Here is an 11222-nt window from a genome sequence, read left to right as displayed (position 1 = left end):
GTAGCGTGCATAGTGTGATAAAAAAAAATGCTAAATTCATTATCTAAGTTTATTTTACTTCAGCTTGATTTAGTATACAATGTGTTTGATATAAATTATTTATTATTGTTTATGTTATTTTTCGATTAAAAATTCATTTCGTATATTTAAATCTACAGGCCTCCAGAACCAGACTCAGAAGAAGAAGAAACCAATTACGATTATCATTACAATTAAGACTGCGAAAACTTGTGTATTAATAATGCAATCTTGTTATTATTAATAAAATTATTTCTCGGCAAACAATTAAGAAAACTATATTTGTACGAATAATTAATATTAGTTGCATTAATTTTGAGTACAGTATTTAATCTCCAGGATACAAAAAAAAAAAAAAAAAAAAACAAGCAGAAAATAATTTTTTCTATAAATTTCGTTTTTATTTCGAAATGAATGGAGAGCATAATACACACAAACGAACACTCGTGCTAATTGCATTCTTGTGTTGTTAATTAGGTACTACTATTGCAGTTTATTATAAAGAAAACCACTCAGAACGAGTTTCCTCCCTCCACCCTCTAAAAGAGGAGTGGAACGGTCATCCATGGCAAAGCTCCCCACTCTCGGTGGGGAACTCAGCCCTCTTCACGCTCAGGAGGAAACCCCACCACTCGTCATCGTGGTTGAGTTTGCTGCGAGTAGTAGTAGTAGTAGTAGGAGTAGCGGCACATGATGCAAGAAAGCAAGTGAAGGAGCTTATGCAGCATCAGCCAAAAAAAAAAAAAAAAAAAACCCACACCATTCCCTCCAAATGCCTGTCCAGTTCCTCCTTAAATTTATTTAACCTATCAACTTCCACAACGACAGATGGAAGTTTGTTCCAGCAATTAACCACCCGCTGGCTAAAGGCAAATTTCTGCACATCTATTCTACATCTGTCCTTTCTTAATTTGAATTTGTGCCCCCTTAGGTTCGTAATCTGAACAAGTGGAAGGATCCCATCAGAATTCAGCGTGCTGAACCCATTCAAAGCCTTATATACCTCAATCAGATCACCGCGCAGGTGCCTAGTCTCCAGCCATTGCAATTTGCAGAACTTAAGCCTCTCTTGGTAAGAGAATCCCTTCATTCCCCTCACCAATCGTGTTGCTCTTCTCTGTACACGCTCAAGCAAATCTACATCCTTCCTAAAATGAGGCCTCCAGACCTGTACTCAGTACTCAAGGCGTGGCCTGACCATTGCCTTATACAGAGGGACAATCACCTCCTTTTCCCTGCTAGCAAAATTCCTATATATCATTGACAAAACCCCATGACCTGCCCTAGCAGCCTGTCTGCATTGCTCAGAAAACTTCATATCTGACTGCACAATTACTCCCAGGTGTTTTTCATTTTCTACCACCTTAAGTGTAGTACCACACAGTTGGTACGTTTCTCTGGGGTTACTTCTACCCATATGCAGTACTTTGCATTTGTCAAGGTTAAACTTCAGTTGCCACTTCTTAGCCCATCTGCCCAAATTATCTAGATCCTGTTGCAGTAGCACACTGCCATTACTGTCATTAACAACCCTGCCAACCTTTGTGTCATCTGCAAACTTCGACATTAAGCCTGATATACCTTCATCAATATCATTGATAAATACATAAAACAACAGTGGACCCAACACCGAACCCTGTGGGACTCCACTAATAACATTAGTCCACGAAGAGCAGCACCCATTGATTACCACCCTCTGTCTTCTCCCACTTAACCATCCCTTTATCCATTGTAGCAACTTACCCTTAATACCATTCTGCTCCAATTTGTACAGTAGTCTTCCATGCGCAACAGTGTCAAAAGCTTTCCTGAAATCCAAATATATGATATCAAAATTATTTTTTGCATCCAGTTCCTTTGTGACCACATCATAATAACCAATCAAATTTGTCAGACAAGACTTTCCCTTAACAAACCCATGCTGTGTTTGAATTATTGCTGCAGTCTTGTCTAGATGATCCTGCAATGCATCTTTAACCAGTGACTCCATTATTTTACCCGGAACAGAAGTTAAACTAACTGGTCTGTAATTACTCGTTGTCACCCTTCGATCCACCTTTGTGAATTGGGGATACATTTGCACATCTCCAGTCCGTGGGAACCTCCCCTGAGTCCTCCCCATAATTATGGCTAAGGGATTGCTTAGTTGCTTTGCCGCCTCCTTTAAAATAACTGGATTGATCCCATCCACCCCAAGTGCCTGTCTTATGTTTAACTTCAACAATTTCTCCTCCACTTTGCTCTCAGTTATTACAAAATCATTAAGCACACTGCTACAATTTGATAACCTTCTTCCATTTTCAAACTGTAATAATTCCTCACGTGTGAATGTAGATGCAAAATACTCATTCAGTTTGTTTGCTACCTGAGCAGGATCATCAACAGTGGAACCATCGATGTCAAGTGGACCAATTAGATTCATCCCCTTCCTTTTAGAGTTTATATAAGTAAAGAAATCCTTGCTGTTTTTCTTAGCATCTTTTGCCAAAGATTTCTCGTAATCCGCCTCCGCCTGCCGAACCTCCTTTGTGACCTGATTACAGACTAGCTTATATCTGCCACAGGCTTCTGCGTCACCTCATAATTTATATGCATCCCATGCATTTTTCTTCTCTGTCACGAGTCTCATTAGTTCATTTGATAACCATTTAGGCCTAAACCTTGAACAATATTTCTTAATCGGTATATAAAGTCTAGTAGCTTCCACGATTAATTCTTTGAATGCTTCCCACTTAGAATTTACTGTTTGTAACATCGTCAGTTGATCCCACTGTACAGAATTTAAAAACTGTCAGAGACCACTGTACTCCCCTTTACGGAAGCAAAAACCCTTTCCTTTACCCCTGACGGTAGTTACCTCTTTGAGTAAATCCCACTTCAGCACACTGTGATCACTGCCCCCTAGTGGTTCCTTTATCTGCAAATTCTTAATACACGAATGATCACTGCTGATAACCAGATCAAGAGTGTTACTTTCTCTGGTTGCCTCTCGAACATGCTGCTGCAGAAAACAATCATCCAATAAATCCACAAAAGTCTGACTAGTGTGTGAGTGACCAACCCACAAGTTCCAGTCAATATCTGGGAAGTTAAAATCCCCCATTATAAGACATTCTGATTTACTGGCCCACTCTATTTCTCTGTACAATTGTTCTTAATTAACAGCATAACACCCCCTCCCTTTCTGTCCTGTCTATCCTTTCTGTACACATTGTACTCCCCAAATTCCAGTTCTGCATTCCTTATATCTTTGTGACACCACGTCTCTGCTATCCCAACAATATCCGCCTTTGATATCTTGACCAACACTTCAAATTCATCAAATTTATTTACTATACTTCTAGCATTGGTATACATGCAAGCATACATGCTCCTATGCCTATTCCTTGTTATCGTAACACATCCCATATACCCAACTATTCCATGATGACAGCCATCCGTCCCTGAAACCCCTAACACCCCTCGCTCCAGGTCGCTTCTTATTCTAATAGAAGTTGTGCAAGAATCATCTTCACCTCTGCCTGCGGTTACTGTTAAACTATTAGTCTTTGTATCCCCCCAAACTAGCAGTTTTCCGACCCACCTATTCAGCAAATATTCTTGCACCCTTTCTATTTAAGTGTATCCCATCCCTGTAAAAGCAATCTCTCCTGTTAACAAGTACAGTCCAGGCTGAAAAAAATTCTACCCCTTGAGCCTTGCACAATCCCTCCAGGGCCGAATTGATCGACAAGGCTCTCATCATATACTCCCTCCTATCGTGTCTGGGCAGAATTGCAGACACTTTCAAATTCAACCCTATTTCACGGCTTTTTTTCAACAGTGACCTGTACTTGTTGAGTAATTCTGCCGGTCTCCTACTCTTAATATCATTAGTGCCAACGTGTACAACTATATCACCTTTTGTGCCCTTGAAAGATGATATCCGCTCTACAACGTCATCAACCTTTGCCCCTGGCAGACATACCCTGGTCCTGTTCCACCTATCCTTTTTACAAAGGATGTTCCCCGTTTCCCTGACAATAGAGTCACCAACAACTACTAGTTCCTGTGGGACCAGCGCATTCTGCCTTAGGGGTTGCCGCTGTGTTGCGTGATGATCAAGTGCAAGCTCTGGCGTTGATGTGGGCAGCTGAGAGCCTGATGGGCCCCTCAATTTAGATCTTTCGAGAGCATCCACCCTGTCCTTCAAACTCTCATATAGGCCAATAACAACGCTGAGTTGTCGCCTGATTTCCTTACACTCCTTACATCGCGCACCCACAAAGACATCCCCCATGGCAATATCATGTTCCGTTCCAGAGAGTTCGGAAAACATTTCACAAAGCTGCACATTTTTTTAGGCTGTGATGCGTTGGAGAATCGCCCCCCTCAGTTCTCCCCCGAGTCACAGCACTCCTGCCACTTTGTGCCCGTTGCTTTGCTGCTCTAGTTTGGGGCATGGTAGTTTAAATTAATAAAATCAATAAATTAAATGTCAATAGTACTTAATCCTAATATTTCGCGAGCTACCTCAATTAAAAAATTGAGTTTTAGGGTCCGAACTCGCTAATCATACTACAGAAATTATTAATTTACTAACCTTATGAAGACTTCATTATGGTTTTTCAGTGTCTTCCAAGGCTTTTTTTATCGATTTTCAATACTTCAAAACTTTGTTAAATGATCATTTAGGATTAATAAAGTAGTATATAGATTTTTATAATCTTAACACATTTTATATTTTGAGATAATTTGAAATTTATATAGTACAATACAAATGATGGCTTCCAACGAGATTATTCGTAGGTATTGAACTACAATGTTGTAATTAAATAAAAAAATAAATCTTTCTATCTCTCGCAATAAAGATTTATTTTTCTTTAATTTTTATTACAGCATATTTACAGTAGCAGTGAGTCTTCTCTCAGATATTGAGAAATGGAGTCTTGGAATTTTTTAATGATTGCGCAAGGACTGAAGTGATTCTGATGAGAAAACCAATTTATATCATGTTAAACTCTGGTCATGCAATAGTACTGATCAAAACGTCCAGTGCTTAAGTTACACACATAAGGTTTAAAATCAAAATCTAAAAGAAAATCATAAAATAACTAATGCTATCTAACTATTAAACTTATATTAAGTTAGAAGGGATATCTTGTCCTTCTATGTTTTTTAAAATAGTCAATAATTTTGAACAGAAGAATAAGTTTGCCTTCACAGCGAGTTGCAAGGTATTACATTATCAAATTGGTCCCCAGGATGCCCGTTTGCGAAAGCAATTCCAGGACTTGCCGGTCCTTCATCAGTTGGCCTTTAGTAAAAATAATAACGCAAGTACAAGGGAAGTCCGCAATAACGCTCAAAACTATTTATTTCCACATTCCGCTGATATCAATTCGTAATTGGTGCAAAAATTTTCGTTCGGAGGTTCTTAGTACACAAAAATTTCTGGTGTCTGTTTTCTGAATAATATTTATATAGTTTGCGTTTAAATTTTGCTATTAATTTTTGGTTAATTAATTCAATTAATGTTTGAATGAAAATGAATTAATTTTGATTGCATAACATAACGATAATAAAATAAGTATCATTATTTTAAATAAGTATCATTATATCATTATTAATATAATGCCTATATGAAAGGAATATTTTGCGCTTTCTTGTATGTTTTGGCTACCAACATTTAAAATACCTGATAAATGAAGCGTTAAATACCTGATAAATGTTATCTGCAGAATGTTTCCCATCACAACGTGTTGCCGTGATATTGCACTACTTTTAAAGAAATAGCACCGCCAAGAGGTTATCTACTATTCACTTAAAAGATGGCTAGCAGTTAGAGGACTTACTGGGTCCTATTATACAATAGATGGTGTCTTTTAAATAAATGACATACTGGCACCAGTAATGTCCTCTTTTTGCAAATAGTGCAACAACAAGCAATTCCTTGTAAAGGCATAACTTGTTCTGCTGGAGCATCAATCCCGACATATTCCCATGATTGTAACTGGCGACTTTAATATGCCTAGCCCAAGACACGATCAAGCTAAAGAATACCTTGATGCAACCCTCCAGACCTTAGGACTGACCCTACTTGATACGCTTCCGACTAGGGGAGAGCAGCATTTGGATTTATTATATCATAATCTGATAAACATCAAAAACGTCACCCCTCAAACTAAATTCCAGTCAGATCACAACCCAATATGTTGTGAAATTCCCCTATCCAATAGTGCAGGTGAGCAACGCATCGATGAGCAAATTCGTCAAACCAAGAAGATATACTCTCTTAAGTTCATTAGACCTGAGATTATTTTAAAACTTCTCAAGACCTACAACTGGAATGCTCTATGCAATAAACCGGTGGAAGAAGCTGCCAACTTGATAGAGAAAGAGCTCCTATTTATTGCTGACCTGGGTGCCTCAAAAGAGGTAAGCGTCACGGACAAAACTAAACCGTGGTTCAACGAAAATTTAAAACAGGCGTTTGTGGCCAAGCAAAAGGCTTATAGGAAATGGAAAAAATCAGGATTGAATGAAGACTTCACGGACTACAAGAATAAAAGAGCCATTTTCTTGAAAAAGAAACGACATTCACGCTACGAAGAGGTTATTAGAAAGCTTCGACATTCGAAAAGAATCGTGAGCAAAAAGGCCGCTAAATTTGAAATGGATGAAACCACATTCGGACACTGGGCTAAGGAGTGCTTTGAAAGGATGCCAGTTGAAGGTAAAGCAAAAAATGTACAAGGATATCAGCTGGAGAATATGGCACAACATATTTTAGTGAGAGGAGGCGTTTGTGAGAATGCTTTATCCACAGTCACGATTTCTAGAGAAGATCTCATCAAGGCCATCAATTCCTTGCCTACCAAATCTACGATTGGCCCCGACAGGTTTCCTATCTTTATTTTAAAAATATGCAGTGCCTATATTGTTGATGTGCTGTTGCACATTTTCCAAAACATCTTGAGAGATGGAATCCTCCCCGAGAGATGGAATCACTACTTTGTGCGACCGGTGCCAAAAAAGAAGAATCCTAAGGCCTCTTCAGACTTTCGGCCTATATCCATCAGTTGTTCTCTTTTAAAGCTTTTTGAGAAAGCCATCCTTCCTGCTTTAACCCAACAGTGTTTCTCGCACAGGCCACCCCACCTCCATACCGTAGTACCGAGACGATCCACTACTACTAATCTGTTGGAGACTCTCTTCAGAATGCAGCACGCATTAAATGAAAAAGCCCAAATTGACATCATATTCCTAGACATAAAGGCAGCTTTCGATAATGTGTCACTACCTGCACTTGAAAACATATTGAAAGTATATTTCCGCATTGAGGGCAAAACTATTGCAGATCATCAAGACCATTTTGAAGCCAAGGCACCTCGTTGTACAACACCAAGAATTCCGTGCAGAATACACCCTCACTTGGGGCATCCCTCAGGGAGGAGTTTTATCAGCTTTGCTGTTTGCTGCCGCCCTAGAGCCTTTTCTGGCGCGAAATCAGAATTTTATTTCCTACGCCGATGATATTAAGTATTTTGTTGTCTCTAACGAAGGATCTCAGGTGTCCGACGTCGATTTCAATGCCAACGCTAAGCTGTGTGAACTGGAGACATACCTACGCAAAATCGGTTTGTGGCTAAACTCAGACAAGTCAGCACAACTGACAATAACTAATAAGAAGATAAAAAATCAAATCAAATTATCTATTAATGGAGCACAGGTGAAGAAAGTCAACTCATACACCGACCTAGGAGTGACGTGGGACGAGGGCCTCACCTTCCAAAGGCACTTTTAGAACACGAGAACAAAAACTCTCGCTGCCATATGGGCTGTAAGACAGTAAATAACTGGGATTCGAAACCAGCAGCTAGTGACCCAATATATCCAAAGATGTATCGTTCCTGTATCCTTATATGCTTCGACAATTTGGTCCTCTGCTCCAAATACTTATGTCAGGAAATTTCTCAGCCTGGAGTACTGGTTGCTCCGGTGGTTAAATAGGATCGCCGGGAAGCCCTTCACAATTTCGAAATCCATACTGTACGCAAACTTGAACATAGCTCCGTGGATTCAGATGATCACAATACGTAACATCTGCACTCTAGCACAACTTCTCACTGGAAGTTTAGATGCCCCTCAAATTGAAAATCTTGTAGTTAGGCCCCGCCCTGGAGCCCGCCTCCTCAACCCTCATAGTCTCCGAAGCGTTCTCCACCACACGGACGGATTAAAGCGGATGTTTCCTGCCAATACTCTGGAGCTGTTTAGAGATCTCAAAATAGACCCGGACAGGTACTGCCACGAGAAAACTTACAGGAAGCTCATTGCAGAGGATCTGTACACAGAACTACCAATATGATAAAGAAAGTAATTGAAGAAAGACTTCAAGTGCCGAACTCATAAAAATCTTAAATGAACGATATATTGTGTTTCCAAAAGGCTCTTATAGGACTGAGGGTATTCCTTTTGTTCAGAGAATAAAAATGAGGACCAATTCATAGTGTAAATGACGATGTCATTTTTCTATGTATGTACATTGTTTTGTAATTTTGTAATTTTTCTATGTACATATATTGTTTTGTAATTTTTCTGTGAATGCAGGATGTCTGTATGTAATTCTTCCTCTATGTGTATATATCTTATGTATTTGCTGATATTTAATCCTGTTACACTCTAATAAGTGATGTATGTATGCGCCACCCTCCTAGGAAATTTCTGTACAGGGGTGTTTGTTAAATAAACTGATAATAATAATAATAATAATAATAATAAACAGAATATGGCAACCAGAAAAGCGCTCAGTGGTCAATTGCCGAAGTACCACTGTCTTTTAAGAATTGTCAAGTTTAGCTGATAATGTCAGCTTCAACGGATAATGCATTTTTGTTTAAATTAAGATTAAAGTTAGATGAACGGAGATAGGTTCTTGTATGAACAGAAGAATAAGGAGCTTAGGTGGCTCTAGTACCATCCCCAGACGGAAAACCAACCTGAATTAACTCTTTTCCTTTACCAACCGTAGCACCATTCCCAGATGGATGACCAACCTGAATTAACGCTTTTCCTTTACCATCCGTAGCACCATCCGCAAATGGAAAACCAACAGGAATTAACTCTTTTTCTTTCTTCAAAAAATTATATTAAATTTTAATGTAAATCATCTGAAGGTGCAGACGGTATATTTTTATAAACATGGATATGGTATCTAAATAAATTTATGATCTTGTCGTAAATATACAAAATTTTCTTTGATTAGTGACTACCCAGGGTTTGATTATCCATGTAAACTTATTTTCGAACTATTCCAAACAATGTGCAATAATGAGCTTAAACTGTTCTATTGTAAAAAAAAAAAAAAAAAAAAAAAAAGACATTACTTATAAAATAAAGCGTTGAATTTTATATTATCCAAGTAATTTCAATAACTTTGAATGTTTCCAGTGGATCACTTCCAGAAAGGCCACACAATCAGTTGCATATCACGCAGACCTTGTGAGCCGTTTGCATGAAACATAAAAGCTGAGGAAAACTTACTAAAGGAGACTCGTTCTACCAGGACAACGAGTCTGCCCACAAGTCTATAACTCCTCGGGGAGGAATATGCGAGTATGTTAATTTCCTCCTGAGGAATTTTCCACAAAGGTTATTAAAAGGCAGTATTATGAGAAATATAATGATGCAAAAGACTGAAGTATTATTTGTGGAAAATTATGTACTCGTTTGCATATAGTGCAAAAAAATTATAAGACCTACAATCATGATTATATATAACTCCATCAAATAAATACAAATCATTAAATATCATTTGCCATTGTTACCCTGCATGTGTGCAGGTTTGAAAGCACCAGCGGACTTTCACTTATTTCCTAATTTGAAAAAATACCTGGCTGGCATCCATTTCCCCACCGACAATGGCGTCATTGCCCAAAGAATACATTCTACGAGAAAACTTTCTTTGCAGGCTGAATCAAAACATTGCAGCATCGATGGCGAAAGCGTATGGACTCCAAAGGGGACTACTTTGAAAAGTAACCTGTTTAAAGATTCCTCATATAAAATCTTTTACTCAGGCCACGAACTTTTGAAATGCCCCTCGTAGCAACAAGGATTGTCTGTAACGAGTACAGACACGTTTGCAGACTGAACACATGGTAGCCATACTCGCATACTTTATCTAACAGTACTATTGGAACTGGAAGACCATGATCAGAATAGCCAACGTACAAAAACTCACCAAAACAATCGATTTCATCCAATGCCCGTTAAACTTCAGAGGGCCTTGGAATAATGGCACGAGATTCCGCACGACAATCTGGTAGAAGCTGTTTTCTCATGACAATGAACTTATGCGCAAAGAGTTTATAGGCAGAAATTACAATTGCACAGTATCATAGACTCCAGTTGGTTGAATCAGGCGGAACATTTTGAGAGGCACTTGGTTGAGTTTGCAGAAAATTGTAACACCATTCCTCTTCGTAGATACCGAGAAAATACCACCAATCCAACAGCCATTTGAATTTCCCCAAGCTGTCTGACAATCTGTCAATCACTTCCCTTATTCGTATTTCGAGAAATTATTGCAAAAACGACGGCCACTGCTCAGTATTATAAAAGGCATCCTTCGACATACGCAACTTCACAAGGCGCACTATAGCCACAGCAGCTTGTGCGCCATTAAACTCCCATACCACACACAGGCAACTTCACTGTTTCTACAGGTGTTCTGGAGGAGGCGGGAATTCCTCTATCCCAGAACTCCTTTAGAAATGGTATTTTGAAAACAAATAATCCCATGTTTTCAAATGTCTAGTGCCACTGCATATGATTCCATCTAACACTACTTAAGAAAAGTTCCCTGCATTTTCAATGAGTCTAGCGTGATACAAAAACGTATGCTGCGTTGCTGTAAATTATTTATTACTGTTTATGTAATTTTTCGTTTAAAACTTCATTTTCTATTTGAATCTACAGGCCTCCAGGAGACTCAGAAGAAGAATCAAATAAAACCGATTACGATTATTACAGAAATTTGTGTTAATAATTCAATCTTGTTATTATTGATTAAATTATTTCTCGGTAAACAATTAATACTAGTTGCATTAATTTTATGTATTTAATCTCCGGGCGGCTTTTATTGGGTTTAAAAAAAAAAAAAGAGAAAAAAATGTTAATTTTTTCCGTTTAAACAAAATTGCCTTTTTTTTAAAATAAAA

The 11222-nt window shown here is 38.5% G+C and overlaps 1 pseudogene; it reads right to left on the bottom strand.

The window, feature by feature from the left end:
* Nucleotides 1-525: 525 nt before the first annotated feature.
* LOC150086351 (small nucleolar RNA U3) lies at nt 526-725 on the bottom strand (annotated as a pseudogene).
* Nucleotides 726-11222: the final 10497 nt, after the last annotated feature.

The sequence above is a fragment of the Mastigoproctus giganteus genome, chromosome 4 (genome assembly GCF_048544385.1).
Source record: "Mastigoproctus giganteus isolate SK-2022 chromosome 4, ASM4854438v1, whole genome shotgun sequence".
Taxonomy (NCBI): Eukaryota; Metazoa; Arthropoda; class Arachnida; order Uropygi; family Thelyphonidae; genus Mastigoproctus; species Mastigoproctus giganteus.
The sequence above is the reverse complement of the archived record's forward strand: the minus strand, read 5'-3'. Positions and strand labels throughout refer to the sequence as shown.